Source organism: Acomys russatus, chromosome 27, assembly GCF_903995435.1.
Source record: "Acomys russatus chromosome 27, mAcoRus1.1, whole genome shotgun sequence".
In the NCBI taxonomy this organism is placed as follows: Eukaryota; Metazoa; Chordata; class Mammalia; order Rodentia; family Muridae; genus Acomys; species Acomys russatus.
In genome coordinates, this window is record NC_067163.1 from 16,458,470 (window position 1) to 16,481,426 (window position 22,957).

At 41.1% G+C, this 22,957-nt stretch overlaps 1 protein-coding gene and 1 non-coding gene across 7 annotated transcripts in view; both read left to right on the plus strand.

Moving 5' to 3' along the window:
* The window catches only part of Nsd3 (nuclear receptor binding SET domain protein 3), a 114,936-nt gene that overhangs the window by 10,145 nt on the left and 81,834 nt on the right, over positions 1-22,957 (plus strand). The window lies entirely within an intron of this gene.
* On the plus strand, positions 19,937-20,070 carry LOC127210396 (small nucleolar RNA SNORA70). The gene has a single exon (XR_007833304.1). It is a non-coding gene; the product is annotated as a small nucleolar RNA SNORA70 (small nucleolar RNA).

Below are 22,957 nucleotides of genomic sequence, written 5' to 3' on the forward strand. Positions count from 1 at the left end.
ATGGTGGAAAAGAAAGAACTGATTTTCCTGAGTTGTCCTGTGACTTCTATACATGCGTACATTTCTGCCTCCAATGCACACACATAAGTAAATACAATTAAATGCATAAAAATGTTTTGATTCAGATTTGATTTATAAACACCTTATTAAAAAGAAAAATGTACATGGACAGTGTGTTCTACCCATCTATTACACACTGTAAGAGATTGGCTGTGATCTAACTGACCTTTATCCTGGTAGTTGTTCTGCAGTTGTGTTTGCTTTAAGCCAGTTTAACAAACTGTGTGTGTGGGGGGCCAGGGAGGGTTGGTACATGTACTTGTGTATACGTACTTCTGTGTATAAGCACAGAGTTGTTGGGTATCCTTCTCGACCACTCCCTGCACTTTTGCTTGGAAGTAGGATCTCTCCCTGTTCCTGGATCCTGTGTGGTTTTTTTTTTTTCTTTAGTATTTATTATTTATTCAATATTCTGCCTGAATGCCAGAAGAGGACACCAGATCTCATATATAGAAGGTTGTGAGCCACCATGTGGTTGCCGAGAATTGAACTTAGGACCTTTGGAAGACCAGCCAGTGGTCTTAACCTCTGAGCCATCTCTCCAACCCTTTTTTTCCTTTTTTTTTTTTCTCGCTCGCTTTCTTTCTTTCTTTCTTTTTTTTCCCTAGGCTGTTAGCCAGCAAGCCTTCAACATTTTCCTGCTTTTGCCCCCACAATACTAGGTTTACAAACATGTGTTTGTGAGATCATGACTCACTGATCTAAACTCAGATCCCCATGTCTGTGTAGCAAGTACTGTCAACCACAGTGCCGTCTCTCCAACTCCCTCTGCTTTTAAATTGGGTGGGCAGTGGAGGTGAAGGGCCTAAGTTGAGGTCTGAGTTCCTACCCCCATTTTACCTTGCCATTGAGGATTAATGCTTTTATTATTAAATAGAAATGATTTAGGGTTGTAGAGCTTCAAATTGGGGTGCTAAAGTACCAGACAATAGTAGGCATGTACTTGTTAGTACATACTTCTTAAAAACAGAAATAAAGTACTGGAGGCTAAGGGTGTGGCTCAGTACTGCAGAGCTTTTTGGTGCACAAAGAAGCCCTGGATTTGATTTTCAGCAATAAAAAAGAAAGAAAATGTTATCTACAAATAGGGTTGTCTTTAATCACATATTTAGTGGATAAAGACATGAACTCACTTGGCTACCTTAACAGAAGTTAAAGAATGGTGGAGCAGTGTCTTTGCATAGGTGCGTGGGTGTTCTTAGTAAGAGAATTCATGTTGGTACAAGTATGAACAAGAAGTTAACTTTCCAGTCCAAATTCACGTCCACTGTTGTTATTGTAACATGCATCTATAACTGCACCAATGCTTATTGTTCTGATGAAACAAATAAGTGATACAAAATTTGAATGTAATTGAGCCAAAAACTGGGAAGTGGTAAAACTGGCGAAACAAAACAAAAGGCAAAACAAAACTACAGAAAACACCCAAACATCTTTATAGGAAGTTAAAATTTTACCTATAGTTTTTAGTTTGACATTGCTTAGTACTTTAAAACACCTGTTATTTTTGTCTTTTTTTTTTTTTTTTTTTAACTTGAGGCTAACAGAATCCAAGGTATAAGAAAGTAAAATTTGAACATTTATAAAATTTAAGAACTAATTGGATGTGGTGACTCTTACTTCTAATCCTAGCACTCAGGAGGCAGAGGCTGGGGGGATGTCTGTAAATTCAAGGCCAACCTGGTTTACATAGTTTGAGGATAGCCAAGGCTACATAGTGAGACAGTCTCAAAAAAATAAAAATAAAAATAAATCTATAAGAACTAGTTTCAGAAACTATAATTTTAAGAGTTTTCTAATGAAAACATAAGAAAATATACAATTGGATGTGTTTACTCAATTTCAAAAAGAATAGAATAAGATGACTGATAGAAGTTGCTTAGTTTGGGGCCAGAGATCTGGTTACTTATTTGCTGTTCTTGTAGAGACCCGTTTGTTTTCTAATACCCACAGGGCTCACAACTGCGTGTAAGCCAGTTCCAGGGGATGCTGTACCCATCTGTTACACATGTAGTGTACACAATACACTCAGGCACACATATAAAATAGATATTTTTTAAAAGATGTTGGTTAGTTTGTAGTGATTTCAGTATGAGTCAGCACCCTTGTGGTAAGATACTGGACAAAAACTTAATGCACATCTTCAAGTGGTAACCATGTTTGTTGTAGTCAAGAACAAAGTAAGCACAGCAATGTGAAGGGGAGACTGACTAGATAAGGGAAACAGTGTCTGTTCAGTAAGCGGATGCTTACAAGGTAGTGGAGCTGTAATGTGCTTCAGTCAGAAAGAAGTTGGAACTATTATCTAAAGTGTTGAGTAATTTGATGGAATCATAATGAAGCGCAAGCAGATTGAATGTAATAACAGGGTATATGGTTAAGTGAAATAGATGTAGGTTTACATTCTTTTCTCATTAACTAATTATGGTCACTTTCTGATAGAGGATATTTTAATCTCTTTGAAAATCGTTTTTTCCCCCTAACACTTTGGTTTGTTTGAGATCGGAGTGGGGAGCACTCTCACCATGTAGTCCAGGCTAGCCTTCAGATTCTGAGTGCCACATTATAGGACTGTATATAGCACATTGTAGGTGGGAGATGCCAAGCAAAAATTTAAGGTGAGCAACAAAGCTAACCAGATTGTGAGGTAGCATAGTTATAACTTGAAAAAAAATTTTTTTCTGCTGTTTAAAAATTTGAAAGTGTAAGAAAAAAATATACAGCTTTGGGCATGTGTTTTGATTACTTAGAAACTTTATGAAGGGGCTGGGTGTGGTGGTGCACGCCTTTAATCCTAGCACGGCAGAGGCAGGCGGATCTTTGTGAGTTCAAGGCCAGCCTGGTCTACAGAGTCCAGGACAGCCAAGGCTACACAGAGAAACCCTATCTTGGGGGGAAAAAACCAACAAAACAAACAAACAAAACAAAAGAGAGAAAGAAAAGAAAAGAAAGCTTTATGAAGACAATATGGTAGTTAAGCTGAGTTTATACTTCTAAAAACTTATATAGCTAAGCACTGGATATAAATTGCATTTAATGTTTGATACTGCAAATGAAAGTCATTAAATAATATCAAGACAATTGAGATTTAAAGTTAATTTTAAAGTCATATGTCTGTGTCAAAATAAAAGTCCAGGCTATACATTTGTATATGAACAACTAGGAGGAATGACATCTTCCATTTTGCAGTCATTTTAGATCCTGCATCACTTGGTTTAATCCCTACATAGCAAACATTAAATGAGCTCCATGGTTAAGGACCTAGGTTCAATCTTCAGCACCCACATGGTGACCTATAGCTGTCTGTAACTCCAGTTGCAGGGAACCCAACACCTTCTTTTCTGTAAGGGCATCAGGCATGCACATGATGCACAGACATCCATGCATCTAAGTAACATAAAAATTTCAAAAGCCTCCTGACCAATATATGACTAGAAGACCAGTATACACTTTTACTCTGTGGACGTTCTGTTTGTCTCTGGGTTTACCTTACATTTTATTCTAGCATGTAGTGTGATTGCTTAAGTGTTTATATATGTGGTTTCTCTGTTTTTGTTTTTGTTTTTTTGGTTTTTGTTTGTTTTGTTTTTTTGAGACAGAGTGTCTCTATGTAGACTAGGCTGGCTTTGAACTCACAGAGATTCATTTGCCTCTACCTCTGCTTCTTAGTGCTGAGATTAAAGGTATGTGGCACACGCCTGGATTTCTTTCTTGCATCACAGTATTTCTTCAGAGAGTTCACAACTAACCTCATCTCTGTAAGCATGTGAGGGTGTTTTTATGGGGTTGTTTGAAATTCAAGGTTCATGGTAGAGTTTTGAGGTGGTGGAAAGAACTGAATTTCCTTTTGACATAGAGTCTCTATCTCTAGCCCAGGCTGCCCAGACTTGCTGTGTGTGATTTTTTTTCACTACCAGCAGCAGCTAGAGATTGGCTTCTTTGTTTTCCCCTAACTCTTTAAAAAACTGTAAAACTTCTGTGTTATGTCTTTGTGTGGATATATGCATGAAGATACCTGACTAGGCTGGCTGACGGCATATGGAGCTCATTGTAAGTCGTGACATGGGCACTTGAATGTGAACTCTGCTCTTCTAAGAGCAATGAACTCTTAGCTACCAAGCTACCTCTCAAGCCCAGTGTCTTTTGGTTTGTTTTTTGTTGTTTTTTTGTTTTTTTTTTTTGAGACAGGGTTTAACTGTGCAGCCTGGCTGTCTTGGAACTTGCTCTGTAGATCAAGCCGGCCTCAAACGCAGAGCCTGGCAATAAAATATCTTAAATGTAAACTTATGTCTGTATATTTTGGACTAGTGCATGCTTATAATCCCTGTACTTGGGAGGTGGAGGCAGGAAGATCTAAAGTTTGAGTTCATTTTCAGTTATGCGGTGTGTTGGAAGACAGCTCGGGTTACACGAGACCTTTTCTTAACATTAAAAACCAAACAAACAAAAAGCCAGCACAATCTATGTGGAAAGGATTTTGTTCCTATTCATCTATTTATGTATACTTCCCTTTTCTCTCTCTCCCTCTGCGTCCCCCCAACCCCCCCAATTCTTTCTTTCAATAGGGTCTCATGTCTCCCAGGCTGGGCTGGAACTCACTATGTAGACAAGGATGGATGACATGGAACTTCTGGTCCCCTTCTATCTCTACCTCTCCATTGTTAGGATAATTGTTGTATCCCGCCACATCCGGTTTTATAGGCTGCTAAGGTTCAAAACTAGGATTTCCTGTATGCTAGGCAAGAACTACCAACTGCGGTACATCTCCAGTTCTCCATAGTCTTGGCTGTCTTGGAACTCACTCTGTAGTCCAGGCTGGGCTGGAACTCAGAGATCTACCTGCCTCTGCCTCCCCAGTGCTGGGATTAATCTAGCTACCATGTGCTTGCTTGTGGAAGTCAGAAGACGGTGTTAGTCCCATGGGGTTGGAGTTACAGGTGGTTGTGAGGCTCCATGTGGGTGCTAGGAATTGAACCCTAGATCTTCTACAAAAGTAATAGGCTTTTTAGCCACTAAGCCGACTCTCCAGCCCCTGTACATTCTTGAATGATGAAACAATTATTTAAAATGTGAATGAAGGCCTTTTTATTTAGGAACTTGTTCAGAATAGAGTGTCTATGGGTGTGTGCTCACTTGTGTGGGTGCATGTAGAGGCCAGAGGCTAGTGCTACAGTGCTTTCCATCATTTCTCTACCTTAGATTTGTTTAAAACTCAGAGGAAGGATAGCAGGCTACCAAGAAGAGACTTGATACCCTATGAGCATATACAGGGGGAGGAAGTCCCCCTCAGTCATAGTCATAGGAGAGGGGAGGGGAGTAAGGGGAAAATGGAAGGGAGGGAGGAATGGGAGGATACAAGGGAGAGGATAACTATTGAGATGTAATATGAATAAATTAATAAAATTTAAAAATAAAAAAAATAAAATGCAGAAAGAAAGAAAAAGATCTAATTTATGTATGTGAATGTTTTGCCTGCATGTATGTCTGTATGTGTGTGCAGTGTCAGAGGAGGCAAGAGGAGCGGGTCTGACTGTTTAGAACTGGAGTTACAGATGGTTGTGAGTCCCTACATAGAGGCTGGGAACTAATCCAGGGTCCTGTGCAAGAGCAGCAAGGGCTCTTAACTGCTTAGACCTCTGTAGATCTCCCTCCCCAACTTTATTTTTCTGAGACAAGGCCTTGACTGGCCTGCATCTCCTAGAGATCCTTCTGCCTCTGTCTCCCTCTGCTGGGATTAAAGGTGGTGTGCGTCATCACATCTGGCTCCTTCCACTTTTTCAAAATCAGCAGCATAGTTATCTTCAGTGTTCTTTCTAGCCCTCTTCCATGCACTACTTTATTCATGGGATCCTTGTGATTATTTCAGGCCCAATGGAGCAATGCAAGCTTAGTATGTTGGCATGGTTGTGTTTTCTGCTATCTGTGAATTCATTCAGCAGCTTCTGTGTTCATCTATGGTTATGGTACTAGGAATGGGGGTGCAGAAATGAATGCAGCGTAAGTACTAGGTAGGTTTCTGTTGGTTGATTTTGCTTTCTTTTTTGAGATAGGGTTTCACTACGTAGCCCTGGCTTGTCTTAAACTCAGAGATCTGCTTACCTCTGCCTCCCCCTCCTGAGTGCTGGGATTTAAAGCATATGCCGCTTGGGTAGCTGTTATCAACAATTTCTGTCAGAGATGCTTCTCTTCCATATCAGAAGAAAGTACTGCCACACTTTGCTTTGGATGTTGAAGACATCAAAATTTGCTGGTTATGGTGTCAAACACTTTAAATCCAGTTCTTGGGAGGGAAAAGCAGAGACAGGCAGATCTCTGTGTCTCTGTCTTGGGGGGGAAATAAACTCACAGCCAAACGAACATGAACTTTAGATATATTAACTGGCCAGTCTGTCAATAGTAAAACTGTGCAAAAGATACTTCTTACATTTATGATTTTTGGTATTTAGGACAGAACTTGTATTAATTTGAAATTAATATCAAGTCATTTTCCTTTTTAAGGGAGAGTCATTTTTGCTAGAGGTCAAGATTATTTATTTATTTATTTATTTTTTGGTTTTTTCGAGACAGGGTTTCTCTGTGTAGCCTTGGCCATCCTGGACTCACTTTGTAGACCAGGCTGGCCTCGAACTCACAGCGATCCTCCTGCCTCTGCCTCCCGAGTGCTGGGATTAAAGGCGTGCGCCACCACGCCCGGCTGAGGTCAAGATTATAATATTTTCATTAAACATTATGACAGTTTCTTATAATCCCATTATTAGTGACCAAATTTTAATACACTGATACAAGAGACAGCTTCATAATGTACCCCATATGAATTGTAGCACACTGTCAGTAGTTCTTAGAACATCATGTTATGTAAGATTATATAAGTAGTTAAAATATTATTTTAGTCAATGACTCTTAGATGACATGTTTATATTGTGTATTTTCAGCATTAATTTTTGTATATTTATTCATTTGTGTGTGCTGCATCCATCATGCATGAGTAGAGATTAGAATACAACTTTTGGTGGTTGATTGTCTCTTCCATGTGGCTTATGGGGATTGAGCTCAGGTCATCACTGTCCATATTTTCAGCATTTAATAAAATGCTTTTTAATTTTATTTTTTATTTAATTTAATTTTTGTTTGTTTTTTGAGACAGGGTTTCTCCGGGTAGCCTTGGCTTTTGTAGACTCACTTTGTAGACCAGGCTGGCTTCAAACTCACAGCAATCTGCCTGCTTCTGCCTCCCGAGTGCTGGGATTAAAGGTGTGCACCCCCACACCGGGCTAAATCTTTTTTTGTGAAAATATTACCAGCTAAAATAATACCGCACAATGAAACCATTGAAAAGGTTTAAAAGTAATTGGGGTAAAGTTTACTTTGTTGTTTTTTTTCATAGCGATCTGTTTCTTGCTGATAGGCTTGTGCTAGACACAATGCTGCTGATACTTTATAAGCTTTCTTTACAAGTTCTTTTAGGAAGAAAGCAAATCTCCCTGGGCATGGTGGTGCATGCCTTTAATTCCATACTTGCAAGGCAGGGGCAGGTGAATCTCTGAGTTCAAAGCGAGCCTGGTCTACATAGTGAATTCTAGGACAGCCAGAGCCACATAGTAAGACCCTGTCTCAAATAAACAACAACAAAAAGCAAATATGATACAGGCTCAGTTGGTAAAGTGCTTGCCATACAAGTATGGAACCTTGAGTTTGGATCCCCAGTGCCCACATAAGAATACAGGTATAGCAGTTTCACCTGTGACCCTGAAACTGGGGAGTGAGCAGGTAGGATTCCTGGGAGCTTATCGACCAGCCAGGTTCAGTGGAAGACCTGTCTCAAAAGATAAAAGGGAGAGTGATATAAGAAAATCTCTAGTCTCTGCAGGCATGTACACAAACACATGTACCATCCCACAGGTGCACATAGCCAATCTGTAATTCATGTTAACAAACATTTGGTGGCATGTCAGTAACACTTACACTTCATGGTAATAAAATAGTCTGATGGTTAACCCAGTCCTGTGTCACTAATATGCTTTCTATTAGGATTGACTTATTGAAAATGGGATAGGTACTGCAGTTAGCTGTGGGTCTTCAAAGAGAATCTATTCCAGTGTTCTTAGTACAGACTTCATCCTCCCCTTACTTTCTGGTACCTTCCCCTCCACTCCCAATTATGTGCTGTATTTTCATTAAATGCATATAATTTGATTTCACAGCATTTCAAGAATCCAACTCGCGGGGGCTGGAGAGATGGCTCAGCAGTTAAGAGCACTGGCTACTCTTCCAGGGGCCCTGAGTTCAATTCCCAGCAACCACATGGTGGCTCACAACCATCTATAATGGGATCTGATTCCCTCTTCTGGTGTATACAAAAAAACAAATAAATAAATCTTTAAAAAAAAAAAAAAAGACTCCAGCTCACTTGGTACTTATAACACCGAGAAGCTCAGAAAGTTCTTCACTGAAACTCCTTGAGGTGCTATCTACTGTCAGCCAGCCTTCAGAGAACTTTTGAGTTCTCCTCAGCCTGGAAATGTCTGCTGCTCCACATTTCCTCTTCTTAGCCCTAGGTATTTTCTGCCAGGAGGGACGGACTCTGTCTTGTTTATCTTTTATCTCTAGTGCTCAGGACTTGACATAATGCAGGCGCTGTGTAGGAAGTGATGCACTCTCATCAGGGCTGGTCTCTGAGCGCCACCCCCAGGGCTTCTCTTCATTGCCTTCCTCCCTGCTATTGTAAGCTGTAGGATTGTAGGGCCTTGTCTGGGTCTTCAGCCCTCTAATGCTAGCCCTTAGCTCAGGGTCTAACCATTAAATGCGTGCTTTATTAGGCTGGGCTGGGGAGGGCATACCTGGGCTGTAACATTTGGTTTCTTTCCCATTATAACAGCAGCAGCAGCATGGGAAGGAAGGGGGAGCTGACATGGGCCTTCACTGGGACTTCTCTCAGACCACAGAGGGTAACTGATGGCAACTGGAGCCCAGAATGGATGTAGTGAAGTGTTTTGCTGTTCTTCCTTGTGGAAATGTTTTGAAATCATGCTCACTTCACAGGCACATGCACACGCACACACCCCTTCCCTTTATGACAAGATAGCACTATACTAGGTATTTAGTGCTGTGGTGGAATGTAAGCAGAATGCTATGTTAGTGGAGGAGACCCTTGACCTGGCTTTGGAGGGTATATTAACCCTCCAAATGTTTAACACCTGAGTAGAATCCTAAGACCGAGTGGTAGATGAGAGAAAATGGTAGCATGATGGAGGATAAAATGGGAGACCAGGCGCACCAGAAAAGGTGGCTGGCTATGTAGCCAGGTGCCACAGTATGAAGTGGCTTCAACTTTTTAGGTTTGTTCTGAGGCATAGAGAGTCATATTAAGGTTAAATGCTGCTTTCTTTGTTTGTTTTATTGAGATAAAAATGTCTGTGTGTTTGGCCTACATGTTTGGTATGTGCAATGTGTATACCTTGGATTCATGGAGGCCAGAAGAGGGTATAGGATCTCAGGAACAGGATATCCAGTGTGAAACACCATGTGGATGCTGGGATCCTAGCTCTAGGTCCTTTGCCAGAGCAGCAAATGCTCATAACCTATGAACCACATCTTTCCAACCCCAACTTACTTCCCTCTTCCCCACTTGCCCTATGATAAAGTACCATGACCAAAGGTAACTTATGGTGGAGTTTATTTTTGGCTTAGTTCTAGGGGCTAGATGTCCGTAATGGCTGGGAAAGCATGGAGGTAAAAGTGGGAACCTGGTTAATCACGTTCTGTCCCCAAACAGGAAATAGGGAGAGCAAGCAAGGAATGGGGCAAGACTTTGATCCTCAAAGCCCTTCCCAGTGGTGTCCTTTTTCTAGCACTGTTCTACACCCTAAAGTGTTATAACCTCCCCGGATGCCACCAACTGGGGGTCAAGTGTTCACATGCATGAGTCTTTGGAGAACATTTCTCACTCAAACCACATGTGTCTTTTTGTTTTTAAGTACTGTTTATACTGTAAAGCATGGATGGGAGGTGGAGAACGCTGGAAACAGGAACATGAGTTAGGAGACTTGTTCTAATTAAGACAAGGAATTATAAAGCATAAGCAGCGAGTGGGAAGAAGTGGCTAGACTTGGGAGAAAGCAGGAGGTTAAAACCCAGCTTTGACCCGGAGCGTGTCTTTTCACTTGTTTGGGTTGGTTTTTGAGAGAGCATCTTACTCTGTAACCCTGGGTGACCTGAGCTAGCTACGTAGACCAGTCTGATTTTAAGACTGCCTCATCTCCTGAGCACTGGGATTCAAGGTGTTCAATACCATGTTCCTTTGGTCTTGAACTCTGGATCCTAATGTCTCAGCCTGCAGAAAGTGCTGCAGTTGCATGTATGTACCACCATTCCCAACAGGAGTTCCTAGTAATGCCTGAGGAAGGAAAAGACATCTGGGTTAGTACTGAAGCTCAGGAGGCAGAAGCAGGTGAGTATCTCTGAGTTCAAGATCCCACTTGGTCTACATGGGGAGTTCAAGCCAGTCAGGCCACATATCGAGACTCTGTCCAACAAAACAAAGAAATATAATAAAAAATCAGAAAGAGGGAAGTCCTTTCCAATCCTCACTAATAAAGATCTCCTGTGATGAGTGTGCTTTTGTAAATATTCTTGTTTCACTTTTAAAAATTTTTATTTTAAAATTTTTATTATTTTATGTGTATGAGTGTTTTGCCTGTATGTGCATCTAGGCATCACACGGTGCTTGGTGCCCAAGGAGGTTGTGAGCCTCCATGTGGGTGCTGGGAGTCGAACCTGGGTATCACAGAGCCAAGTCTTCAGCCCTTTGTTTTACCTTTTATAATAGTTCTATAATCTACATGGTGTAGTGCTATATATGGTGAGGTGTTGCCATTCATTCATTCAGACAGACAGACAGACAGACAGGGTCTTCTGTGTAGCCCTGGCTGTCCTAGAGCTCCTTGTGTAAACTAGGCTAGCCTTTAACTCACAGACATCCTCTTGCTTCTGCCTCCTAAGTACTGGGACTGTGTGCCACCACACCCAGCTCAGTACTGCCTGTTTTTACCTACGTGGTTAACAGCTGTTTCAGTGCCATTTCTCAACTGGTTGTCTATTGCTCTATCCTGCTCCCTCTGTCATGCCACTTGTATGCAGGCTTGAGTCTGTGACTGTGCTCTGATTCCATTTTCTATCTATCCTTTTCTGCTACCTCGCCTTTTTTTTTTTTTTTTTTTTGGTTTTTTGAGACAGGGTTTCTTTTGTAGTCCTGGATGACCTGGACTTGCTTTGTAGACCAGGCTGATCAGCCTACCTCTGCCTCCCGAGTGCTGGGATTAAAGGTGTGTCCACCACGCCCGGCTGCTACGTCACCTTTTAATTACTGCACCTCAACATAAGTGTAAAACATTTCATTTTAAGCACATTACCATATACACTAAAATCAGCAATTCTTTGAATGGATAATATAAATTTTATTATGAAATGTTCGTACTTGATTTTTTAAAAAGAAAAACGTGTATTTGTGGGAGTTTTTTTTTGGGGGGGTTGTTTTTTTGAGACACAATTCATGCTTATTAAAACTCACTCTTTTAAATTTTTAATTACTTTTATTTTAGACAATCTCACTATATAGGTGTAGTTAGCCTTGAAGGTGCTATGTAGACCAGGCTGGCTTTGAAATCACAGACATCTTCCTGTCTCTGCCCTCTCAGTCTCTCATAGACATCTTTCTCTAAAGCATGGACCATCATGCCTGGCTAAAACTCACTCTTTCAAAGTGTACGGTGGGGTGTCTTTGTGTGTATGTACAAGCTGTGTAACCACCATTTCTATATCCAGAGCATCACCCAACAAGACACAGTTCCCATTACGCATAAAATAAAAACTTAAAAAAAAAAATCTCTTTCAAAATATGAGGCTTGGTTCTGTGTGTGGTCCAGCTACCTGAGGCTGAGCTGGGAGAAAAGCTTGTGTCTAGAATCAGGAAACCCTAGAAACTTGAGTAAATAGATGTGATTTGCTTCTTACTTTAGTGGAAAGTGAGTAAAGTCTCATCACAATATAAAGTACATATAATCTCTCCTTAGGTATTTATTTCTGTTTAAAAACTTAATTCCATTTTTGTGTGTGTGCCTGTGTGCATGTGGTCACAGGATAACTCATAGGAATCGGTTCTCTCTCCAGCCTGACTGAACTCAGGTGGTCAGGCTTGGTAGAGGATAGCTTTATCAGTCGAGCTTCTGGTTGGTTTCCCCCTCCCCCCCAAGACAGAGTTTCTCTGTGTTATCTTGGCTGCCCTAGACTTGCTTTATAGACCAGGCTGGCCTCGAACTCACAGTGATCCACCTGCCTCTGCCTCCCGCAGCTGTTGTTTGTTTAATTGTTTATTTTTTTTAAGCAAGTAAGTTTTCTACTTAAACTCAGAAGTCAGGGCTCCATAGTGTAGTGGTTATCACCTCTGCTTTACAAGCAGAAGGTCCTCAGTTCAAACTACAGTGTAACTGTGCATCACTAATGCCCCCCCACCCCCTTTATAACTACCCTAGATAAAAAACAAAACTTGAGGGGCTGGAGAGATGGCTCAGTGGTTAAGAGCACTGCCTGCTCTTCCAAAAGACCCGGGTTCAATTCCCAGCACCCACATGGCAGCTCACAACTGTCTGTAATTCCAAGATCTGACACTTTCACACTAATGCACATAGATTAAAATTAAATAAAATATTAAAAAACAAAACAAAACTTGAGACTAAACTCAGAAATCAGTCATCAGCTTAGATTTCTTTCTGAAAGTTCCCTTGGAAAGTACCTTTAGTGAAGATCCACACATCAGGTTGCTAATACAGAACCTAAGTTCTCATAGGAAAAGGCTGTAGTGCCTTTGTGGGATAATAATGTTTTATTATGATTGTTGGAAAGTCATTCAGGGAAAGGCTTTCTATAAATCAGTCTTTAGCTTTCAGAGTTAGCCTCAACCAAAATGGTAGTAGTTCCTTTGGCCAGCCTTCCTTCCTCCCTCCCTCCCTTCCTTCCTCCCTCCCTCCCTCCCTTCCTTCCTTCCTTCCTTTTTTTTTCAAGGCAGAGTCTCACTATGTAGCTCTGGCTGTCCTGGAACTCACTGTGTAGACCAGATTGGTCTGGAACTCACAGAAATCCACCTGCTTCCTCCCAAGTGCTGGGATTAAAGGTGTACGCCACTGAATCCAGCAGTTTTGTAGGAGTTCTTTTCAAACTGTAACCTTAAAAAAAAAAAAAAAAAAAAAGATTTATTATGTACACAGTGTTCTGCCTGCATGTGTGCCTGCACACCAGAAGAGGGCACCAGATCTCCTTATAGATGATTGTGAGCACCATGTGGTTGCTGGGAAGTGAACTGTAAACTTTTGATATCCTCAAATTGCCTTTTAAAAGGCCATAGGGAACAAACAAACAAACAAAAAAAGTAAAGTACCTATAGAGACAATGCCATTATGTAATGGTCTGAAAATCTGTGTTTGCCTTACCATGGGCTTCACATACTGAGAGAAAAATGCTCAAATTTTAGTCAGAAATTAGATATTTCTACCCAGATTTTTGTATCTGCATACATAAAATGTCATTGAAAGCAGTTCATTTTGTTTGTTTGCAAGGTAGTAAGCTTTCTAATCTGGTGCTCTCTCAGGGAGTAGGATAATCTAAAGACAAATGGAACAACCACTTCCATTTGAACGTTTGTTTGTAGTTCTCCACAAAATATTTCGAGCAGCATTTTGTTTCAGAGGTTGGTCTTCTATTGAAGCTACTGTGCCAAATTCCGGTATTGGCCTTTCATCTCTGGGAAGGAGATGAGATGCTTATCAATCCTAGCTGTTTTTGTGAAGGTAAACATTGTTGTTCACTTCCTTTTTGGTGATGCTGAGGTGTGGTCACATTCTTAGAACCCTGTGGATTTTTTTTTTTTCCTGAAGGCTCCACCACTATCTATAACTGAATGGTGACATTAATTTATGAGTAGAAATGACCCATGAGAGCTTTGCACTGGGGAGGCTAAAGCAGGTGGATCTCTGTTCCAGGACAGCCAGTGCTACACTCAAGATGAAACAAACCTAAAACATGCACGCACGCACACACACACACACACACACACACACACACACACACACACACACATAACCCTGTGTGAGTTATAGAGGAGGAATGTTAGTTTTTAGTGTGATTTGGACCATATACAGAATGCAGAACTTGACTTTTCTTCTGTTCTTTTTTAATAGCTGCTGAGTGGCCTACAGTTTTAAAGTTAGGTATAAAGCAAAATAGCACACTTCTGTTATTATAAATGCACACTTGTTATATTACTAAAAGGTCATTTTAAATTATGAAATCAAAGTGGGCAGTACTAAAATTGTTTATTATCATCATTTATTATTATTGTTATTGTTGTTATATTAGATTTTTGGGGGGACAGAGTTTCTCTGTGTGTAGCCCTGGCTGCCCTGGAACTCATTCTATAGACCAGGCTGGCCTTGAACTCAGAGATCTGCCTCCTAAGCACTGGGCATGTGCCACCACCATCCAGCAATGATGACGGATGATGATGATGATGATGCTCTTTTTAAAAGGCAGGATCTCACCTTATAACTTTGGCTGGCCTGGAACTCACTATGTCAAACAAGCTGTTCTGGAACTCACAGAAATCTGCCTGCATTTGCCTCTAGAGCAGTGGTATTAAAGGTGTGTGTCACTACACCCAACTTCAAATGTTGTAACTTAGAGTCCAAGATTCACACTGACCATATCTATACAGAGATTAAATGTAAATAAAACACAGAAGCAAAGAAAGGATAGCAGTCTGTGTACTTCAGACTCCACACTGTTGTGTTTTAAAGGTGGCTCTTCACTCTTTCAAGGTTAAATGTCTTAGTTGGCTTTTATTTTTGCCACAGAAGTGGCCAAACAATAAGATTGCCTGATTTTTGAGGATCAGCATATAGCTTCATTTCCATAGACTGAGTGCATTTCGTTTTTGTTACTATGGAAATACGCTGTAATTGGATTTATCATAAACTTGGGGAAATGCTCCATGTAACAGTGCACGTGAAGAAATCTTGATTCCTTGTGTTGTTTGTTTCCAATAAGAATAAGGGCCTATTCTGGACCTTGTAGAGAGTATGTTATAGCCACTACTTTCCTCTGGTTGCTATAATGTGGTTATTTCAAGTGCACTTGGCTTTTTAGCATAATTGGTTGTATTTTCTACAGTAGCTCTGGATGTTCATGTGATTCCATTGACTAACTATGGAAACTGTTTTGAGTTTCAAATCTGCTGTACTAATAACATGTTTTTTAAGCTGGGCGTGGTGGCGCACGCCTTTAATCCCAGCACTCAGGAGGCAGAGGCAGGCGGATTGCTGTGAGTTCAAGGCCAGCCTATTCTACAAAGTAAGTCCAGGACAGCCAAGCCAAGGCTACACAGAGAAACCCTGTCTCGAAAAACAAAACAAACAAACAAACAAACAAACAAGCAAAAACCAAAAAAAATCTGATTCATAGGCTGGAGAGAAGGCTCAGAGGTTAAGAGCACTGGTTGCTCTTCCAAAGGTCCTGAGTTCAATTCCCAGCAACCACATGGTGGCTCATAGCCATTTATAATGAGATCTGGTGCCCTCTTCTGGACTACAGGTGTATACAAGCAGGCAGAAGACTGTATACATATAAATAAATAAATCTTTAAAAAAAGAAAAGAATCTGATCCCCTCTTTCCTTTGCGCTCTCTCTCTCTCTCTCTCTCTCTCTCTCTCTCTCTCTCTCTCTCTCTCTCTCTCTCTCTCTCTCCTTGAAGCAGGGTTTCTCTGTTGTAGCCCTGAATGTCCTGTACTCGCTTTGTAGATGAGGCTGGCTTCAAACTCCCAAGTGCTGGGATTAAAGGCATGCACTGCCGCTGCCTGGTTTTTTGTTTGTTTGTTTGTTTGTTTTGTTTTTTGAGATAGGGCTATACTATGCAGCCCTGGTTGGCCTGGGATTTTCTGTGTAGACTAGGCTATCCGTGAATTTGGAGAGGCCCGCTTGCCTCTGTACCCTGAGTGCTGAGATTAAAGACGTGGCTTGTCATGCCTAACTTGATAGCACTTTTTAAAATCATCACCCTTTCCGTGAATAAGTTGGGAGAAAAATGAGTCTACAACTTTAGTTGATAATTTTCAACTCCTCTCCCCCTTCCCTTCCCTTTCTTTTTTCCTCTTTTTCTTTTCTGCTTTGAAACGATGTGGACAGCTGCAATAGATTTTGTTTTGTTTGTTTTTTCAAGACAGGGTTCCTCTGTGTAGCCTTGGCTGTCCTAGACTTGCATTGTAGACCAGGCTGGCCTCGAACTCACAGGGATCCACCTGCCTCTGCCTCCCGAATGTTGGGATCAAGGACGTGCGCCACCCCTGCCTGGTATGCAATAAAATTTTTAAAAGCATTCATTAAGTTTATTTTTAGTGTGAGTACATGTGTGTGTGTGTATGTGCATGTTTGTTCATTGTATGTGCATATGGAGGCCAAAGGTCAATATCAGTATCATTCTCAATTGTCCTCTCTCAAAAAACAAAACAAAACAAAACAAAACAAAAACCAAAAAAACCAAAACAGGGTATTTAATAGAACTTGAAGCTCGTAAGTTTGGCTAGATTTGTACTTGTCTCCTCCCTAGTACACTCTGCTTTTTACATGGGTCTTTGGGCTCAAACTCAGGCCTTCATGTTTGCCCAGCAAGCCCAGTAAAGCAAGTCTTTACTGATTGAGCAATCTTTCTAGCACCTCCTTTCTTTCAAAAAATATTATACTTACCTATTTAGCACGTGTATGTGCATGAACACATGTATATTTAGTATGTGTATGTGTGTGGTATACATGTAGAGCCTACGGCCAAAGGACAACTTATATCTATCAGTTTTCTTTCTTAATTTTTTTGAAGGTTTTATTTATTTTATGTATATAAGTGCTTTATCTGCATGTACACCTGTATGCCCAGAAGAGGGCCATTAGATCCCAGTATAGATGGCTGTGAGCCACCATGTGGTTTCTGGGAATCGAACTCAGGACCTCTAGAAAAGCAGACAGTGCTCTTAGTTGCTGAGCCATCTCTCCACCCCCAGCTGTCAGTTTTCTTCATCTACCTTGTGTCCCAGGGATTAAAACTGGTGTTATCAGGCTTGGCAGGAAGACCTTTACTGTCTTACCAGCCTCTGTCTCTCTGTCTCTTTTTAACTTTGAAACATTAATAAAAGGAATAATTTGCCATAAGTTGTTTTATTTACTTAAAAGTGCAGATTACAGGGCTAGGGATATAAATCCTTAGTAGTACTTGCTTAGCATACACAAAGCACAGAGTCTGAGACCCAGCTCAGCATAAAGCTACGCTATGGTGGTACATGCATATAATATGATCACTTTGGAGGCGGAGGCAGGAGGATTGGAAGTTTAAGGTTTTCCTTGACTGTAAAGCATGTTGGAGGTCAGCCTGGGGAGTATTGATATATAGTAAACTAAATGTTATCTATTGATGATACTATTTTTTTAAGTTTAAAAATACTTACTTTATGTGTCTGAAAGTTTTGCTTACATGTATCTATCAGACTACATGTGCCTCATGCCCATAGAGGTCGGAAGAAGGCGTCAGATCCCCTAGAACTACAATTACAGATGGCTGGGTGTGAGTCACAGTGTGGATCCTGGAAATCAAACTGGGATTTTCTGTAAGAGCAACAAGTACGCTAAACTACTGAAGCGATTCTTCAGCCTGATCTTATCAACAATTTATATCTATATATTATCATCGGAGCTGGGGTGGTGGCGCACGCCTTTAATCCCAGCACTAGGGGAGGCAGAGGCAGAGGCAGATGGATCTCTGTGAGTTCTAAGCTAGCCTGGTCTACAAAAGAGAGTCTAGGACAGCCAAGGCTACACCGAGAAATCCTGTCTTGGGGTGGTATGTATATTACCATAATTATGTTTAGTAGTAAAAATGAGGATTTATTAATTTTTTTATTTATAGTGCTGGGATCAAGCCCATGCTTTGTACACACCAGGCTAACACTCTACCACCAGAATACAGCCCCATCTTAGGTGCATTGTTCTTGTCTGGGATTTATTTAGGATACAAAAATACCATAATTTTAAATTATGTGTACAGGGTGCTTTTAATGCAGTGGGTGAAAAACTCCCTAAGTTCCCCAGCCTGCCTCCATGCCTCAGTGCTTCCTTGCTTCAAATGTCCTTATTTCTTCCTCAAATGTCTTTTTTAACCACAGTGGCAGTACAAATTGGATTCTTGGTCACCTTCTGTTCACACTGCTTCCTCTATTTTTAAGTCTTACTCACTGAATATTACTAAAGACGTTGCAAGGGCTAGAGATTGCTCAGTGATTAGGAGCACTTGCTGCTCTTGCAAAGGATCTGGGTTTGGTTCCCAGCACCCACACAGTGGCTTCCATTGGGCTGTAACTCCAGTTCTCAGGAATCTGACACCCTCTTCTCACCTCCATGGGCACCAGGTGTGCATATGATACATACACCTACATGCAGGCAAATACTCATGCACAGAAAATAAAATACATTGTAAATTCTTTAGGTCAGATCTTTTCTTTCTTTTTTTCAAGACAAGTTTTCTTTATTTAGTCTTGGCTATCCTGCAACTCATTCTGTGGATCTGCCTGCCTCTGCCTCCCAAGTGCTGGGACTAAAGGTGCGTGCTGCTGCCACCCCTCCTCCTCCTCTTCTTTTTTTTTAGCAGTTCTTTTGTATACAGTATTGTAGCAAATAATAGTGAAGAGGTGCTGAAAGCTAACTATACCAGGCACTTTCCTAAGCGTTCTTTATAGATTAAATATTAATTCTTACAACACTGAACAAGATAGACACACAGTTCTAAAAAAAGAAATTAAAGAAAGGTTAGCGATATAGGAAAAGCAGCCTAAAATCCTAGGCCCACATGCCTTAGAGTTGGGCATTGAGCCTAACAGTGTGTGGCAGTCAACACAGAATGGTTCCTCTTTTGTGAAGTTCTAATCTGGCATCAGTCCATATGCCTGCTCTTGGCAGGTTGCTGCCTGGCTCTTCTGTGTATAAAACCTACTATAAAATGACATGTGTAGTTTCAAAATACCTTGAAAAATTAAGTATAAAAAATAGTTGTAGTGGCAAATTCTTTTAATCCCAACGCTAGGGAAGCAGAGGCAGCTGGATTTCTGTGAGTTTGAGGCCAGCCAGAGCCACATAGTGATACTCTGTCTAACCAAAATAAAACAAAAACTGGTCCCGTGATTGGCAAGATGGCTCAGCAGGTAAAGGCACTTGTTACCCAGCTTGACTTGAGTTTGATCTGTGGAACTCACACAGTAGAAGGAAGGGGCCAGCTCCTGACAGCTGTCCTCTGACCTGTATGTGTGTGCATACAAAAATCAAAAGGTTGTAATAAATTGTTTTCTCATTTTTTACTTTAAAAAGTTTAAAATTTATTTATTATAATTTATTTACATTACATCCCAATTGCTAGTCCCTCACTCTTATCTTCCAGTTCCCACTCTTCCTCTATCTTCTGCCGTATTCCCCTCCCTTAGACCTCTAATGGGGGCAGCATCAGCTTCCTCTGTGTTCCCCTTAGATAGGAGGGCCCTGTATTGTGGCCTGATCTGCATAGTGAGTTACAGGCCAAACAGGGTTACATAATGGGACCCTACCTTGAATTAAGAAAAAGGAAAGAAGCTGGGCATGGTGGCATATACCTTCAATCCCAGAGGTAGGCAGATCTCTGAGTTTGAGGCCAGCCTGGTCTACAAAGTGAGCCCAGGACAGCCAGGGATACACAGAGAAACTCTGTCTTGGGGGAGGAAAAAAAAAAAAAAGAGAGAGAGAGAGAGAGAGAAATGAATGAATGAATCTTCAGTCAGTTAAACTGAGCAGATCCCTTGCTTGATGGGACCCAGTATGGAGTGGCTGCAGACAGCAGCGTTGTTGATAGTGCATGCTGCCTGTTGTCTGTATGGGCTGCCCTAAGGGATCTTGGAGACATTTTCCGGGCAGCTGTTCATATGCATCTGATCTCAGTGCTCTCATTAAACTAAGCTCCAGACGGGTATGTATGGTTCCTTTGGGGAGCCCCAGGGCACAATGGCCAGGTCATCATGTCCATCCATGCACCAGACTCCAGAGTAAGGAACATGTGATTGAGGCCCTGGATAGAACCAAGTTCAAGTTATCCCTGGCTGTGGAGTCAAATATAAATCCACTAATGGTGCCCTTGGCAAGTGACATACCCAGTACTCTGCAGGTTTTTACTGTGCTGTCCTATACCCCCCACCAAATCCTGTTAGTAGTAAATCTTACATCCAGTCTGCCTGAAAACAAACAAACAAAAATAAATGCATTAAAAAAATTATTTATTTTATTTGCATTGGTTTTTGCTTGCATGTATGTCTTTGAGAGGGTTTCAGATCCTCTGGAACTGGGATTATAGACAGTTGAGACTGCTGTGTGGGTGCTGGGAATTGAACTCAGGACCTCTGGAAGAGCAAACAGTACTCTTAACTGCTGAGCCATCTCTCCAGCCCAGACATGGTTTTTCTAAGGATAAGGAGTTCTCTTCTAAGTTAGATTAGTGTTACTGTACTTACGAAAATTATTAGCTGCAACTGGGGATGTAGATAGGGCAGTTATATGGCATGTGGAAGGCCCTATGTCCAACCCCAGCATTACAAACAAAAAGATTGTGTCTCCTAGAATTGACAAGGAAGCTGCACCCACGATAACAGCAATATGACTGCCTAAACAAGACCTAAACAATGACAGTACTGATAGATATGCAAACAGGAAGAGGACATTATCAGAGGGGCCTATTTTTTGAAACTATCTATAGGCAAGTAATGATGACTGAGAGAGAGAGAGAGAGACAGAGAGGGAGAGAGAGAGGGAGAGGGAGAGAGAGTTGTCCTTTCCCAGAGATGAGCCCCTATTTGGTTATCCAAATACAAACACCTTGAAATTGTGTACATGAAAGCAACACAGTGAACTCAAAGGTCTGTCTGTCTGCCCATCTATCTATCCACTACTTATCTATCTATCTATAAACTACATCTATCTATGTAGATGTTACACATATATGTAACTATATATTCACAGGGTTAGAGATCAGAAGAAAACTTAGTGGAGTCAATTTTCTCTACCTTTCTGTGGATTCTGGGGATCACACAGTCAGGTTTACACAGCTAGCACCTTTAAATGCTGAGCCATCTTGCAGGCTCCACGTTTTATTTCTTAGATTTGTCTTAACCTTGGAAAGAATACTTCAAAGAATATGCTGTGTTGGCATATCACATTATGAGCCATGTAATCATAGATATCTCATTGTGGTTAATATTTGTTAGTGACTTGTTTAAAGTAAGTAGCTGTTGGTGCAATGGAGCACACCTGTGATCCCAGCACTGGGTTAGGCAGAGGCAGGCAGATCTCTGTGAGTTCGAGACCAACCTGGTCTACAAAGTGAGTCCAGGACATCCAAGGCTACCCAGAGAAGCCCTGTCTCGAAAAACAAAAACAAACCAAAAGGAAGTAGTAGCTGTTATGTATCTCCGGTGGTTTGAATAAGATGTCCCCTGTAAGTCTTGGCCATTTAAATACTTGGTTGGTAGAGCTGTTTGGTGGTGTTGCCTTATTGAAGGAGGGTTGTCACTGAGGTTTCACAAGGCTGGAAGCTACTCTCTGTGCCTCCTGTCTGTGGATCTAGGTGTCAGCTTCCAGCTGTTCCTCTTGTCATGCCTTAGCTCCACTATAACGGACTGTTACCCTGTGGAACCATAAGCCCAGTTAAATGCCTTGTTTTTTGTTTTTGTTTTTGATTTCAAGACAGGGTTTCTCTGTGTAGCCCTGGCTGTCCTGGACTCGCTTTGTAGACCAGGCTGGCCTCAAACTCACAGAGATCTGCCTGCCTCTGCCTCTCAAGTGCTCGGATTAAAGGCGTGCACCACCATGCCTGGCCTTAAATGCCCATATATATATATATATGTATATATATATATATATATATTTAAAATTAGTAATCTAAGGTGACATATTTAAATTGTCCTTTAATGAGCCCCTATGTCTTAGAACAGTAGGAAGTTGCTCCCTGTCTTGGTGGCGCATGCCTAGGGTCCTAGCATTTGGGAGGCTGAAGGCTGCATACACCTATGAGTTGGAAACAAGCCTGTATGTATGTGAGCTTTGTTTCTCTCAAGCACAAAGTTCCCCCCAAACCTAAAACTAGTTACTGAGATAAAGCCCTTGTTAGCTATGCTTTGAAAGTATGCTCTTCTTGCCTGTCATTTACCTCTGTTCCTTAATGATTTTGAAGTTAATTTTATGTGTCCTTTTCTTATGGAGGCCACGATGTTGTGACTTTTGCCCAACATTTTCTGTATTTTTCTGAAAGTTTTACAGTTTCAACTTTGATGTTTTGGTTTGTATAATTTTAATTACTTCTATTTATTATAATCATCAAAGATTGAGGTTCACAACTCATCCAGGGTATTGAGTCAGCACCACTTGTTAAAATTATTGTTCTTTCCTTTCTCATTGAATTACCTAGTACCTTGCACAAGAGCAGTTGACAGCATAGCCACAGGGGTCAGGTGTTTTACTTATTTTCCTATTATAGTGAACATAATAAATTTTTATCATGAAATTAGCTTCTGGGTGTGTGAAGTTATGTTGAAGGCTATATACCAGTAAATTGGCAGGCAAATGGATAGCAGTTAAGTCTTTTGTTTGTTTGTTTTTCGAGACAGGGTTTCTCTGTGTAGCCTTAGCTGTCCTGGACTCACTTTGTAGACCAGGCTGGCCTCGAACTCATAGAGATCCACCTGCCTCTGCTTCCTGGGTGCTGGGATTAAAGGTGTGTGCCACCTCTGCCCGGCTCATTGGTATT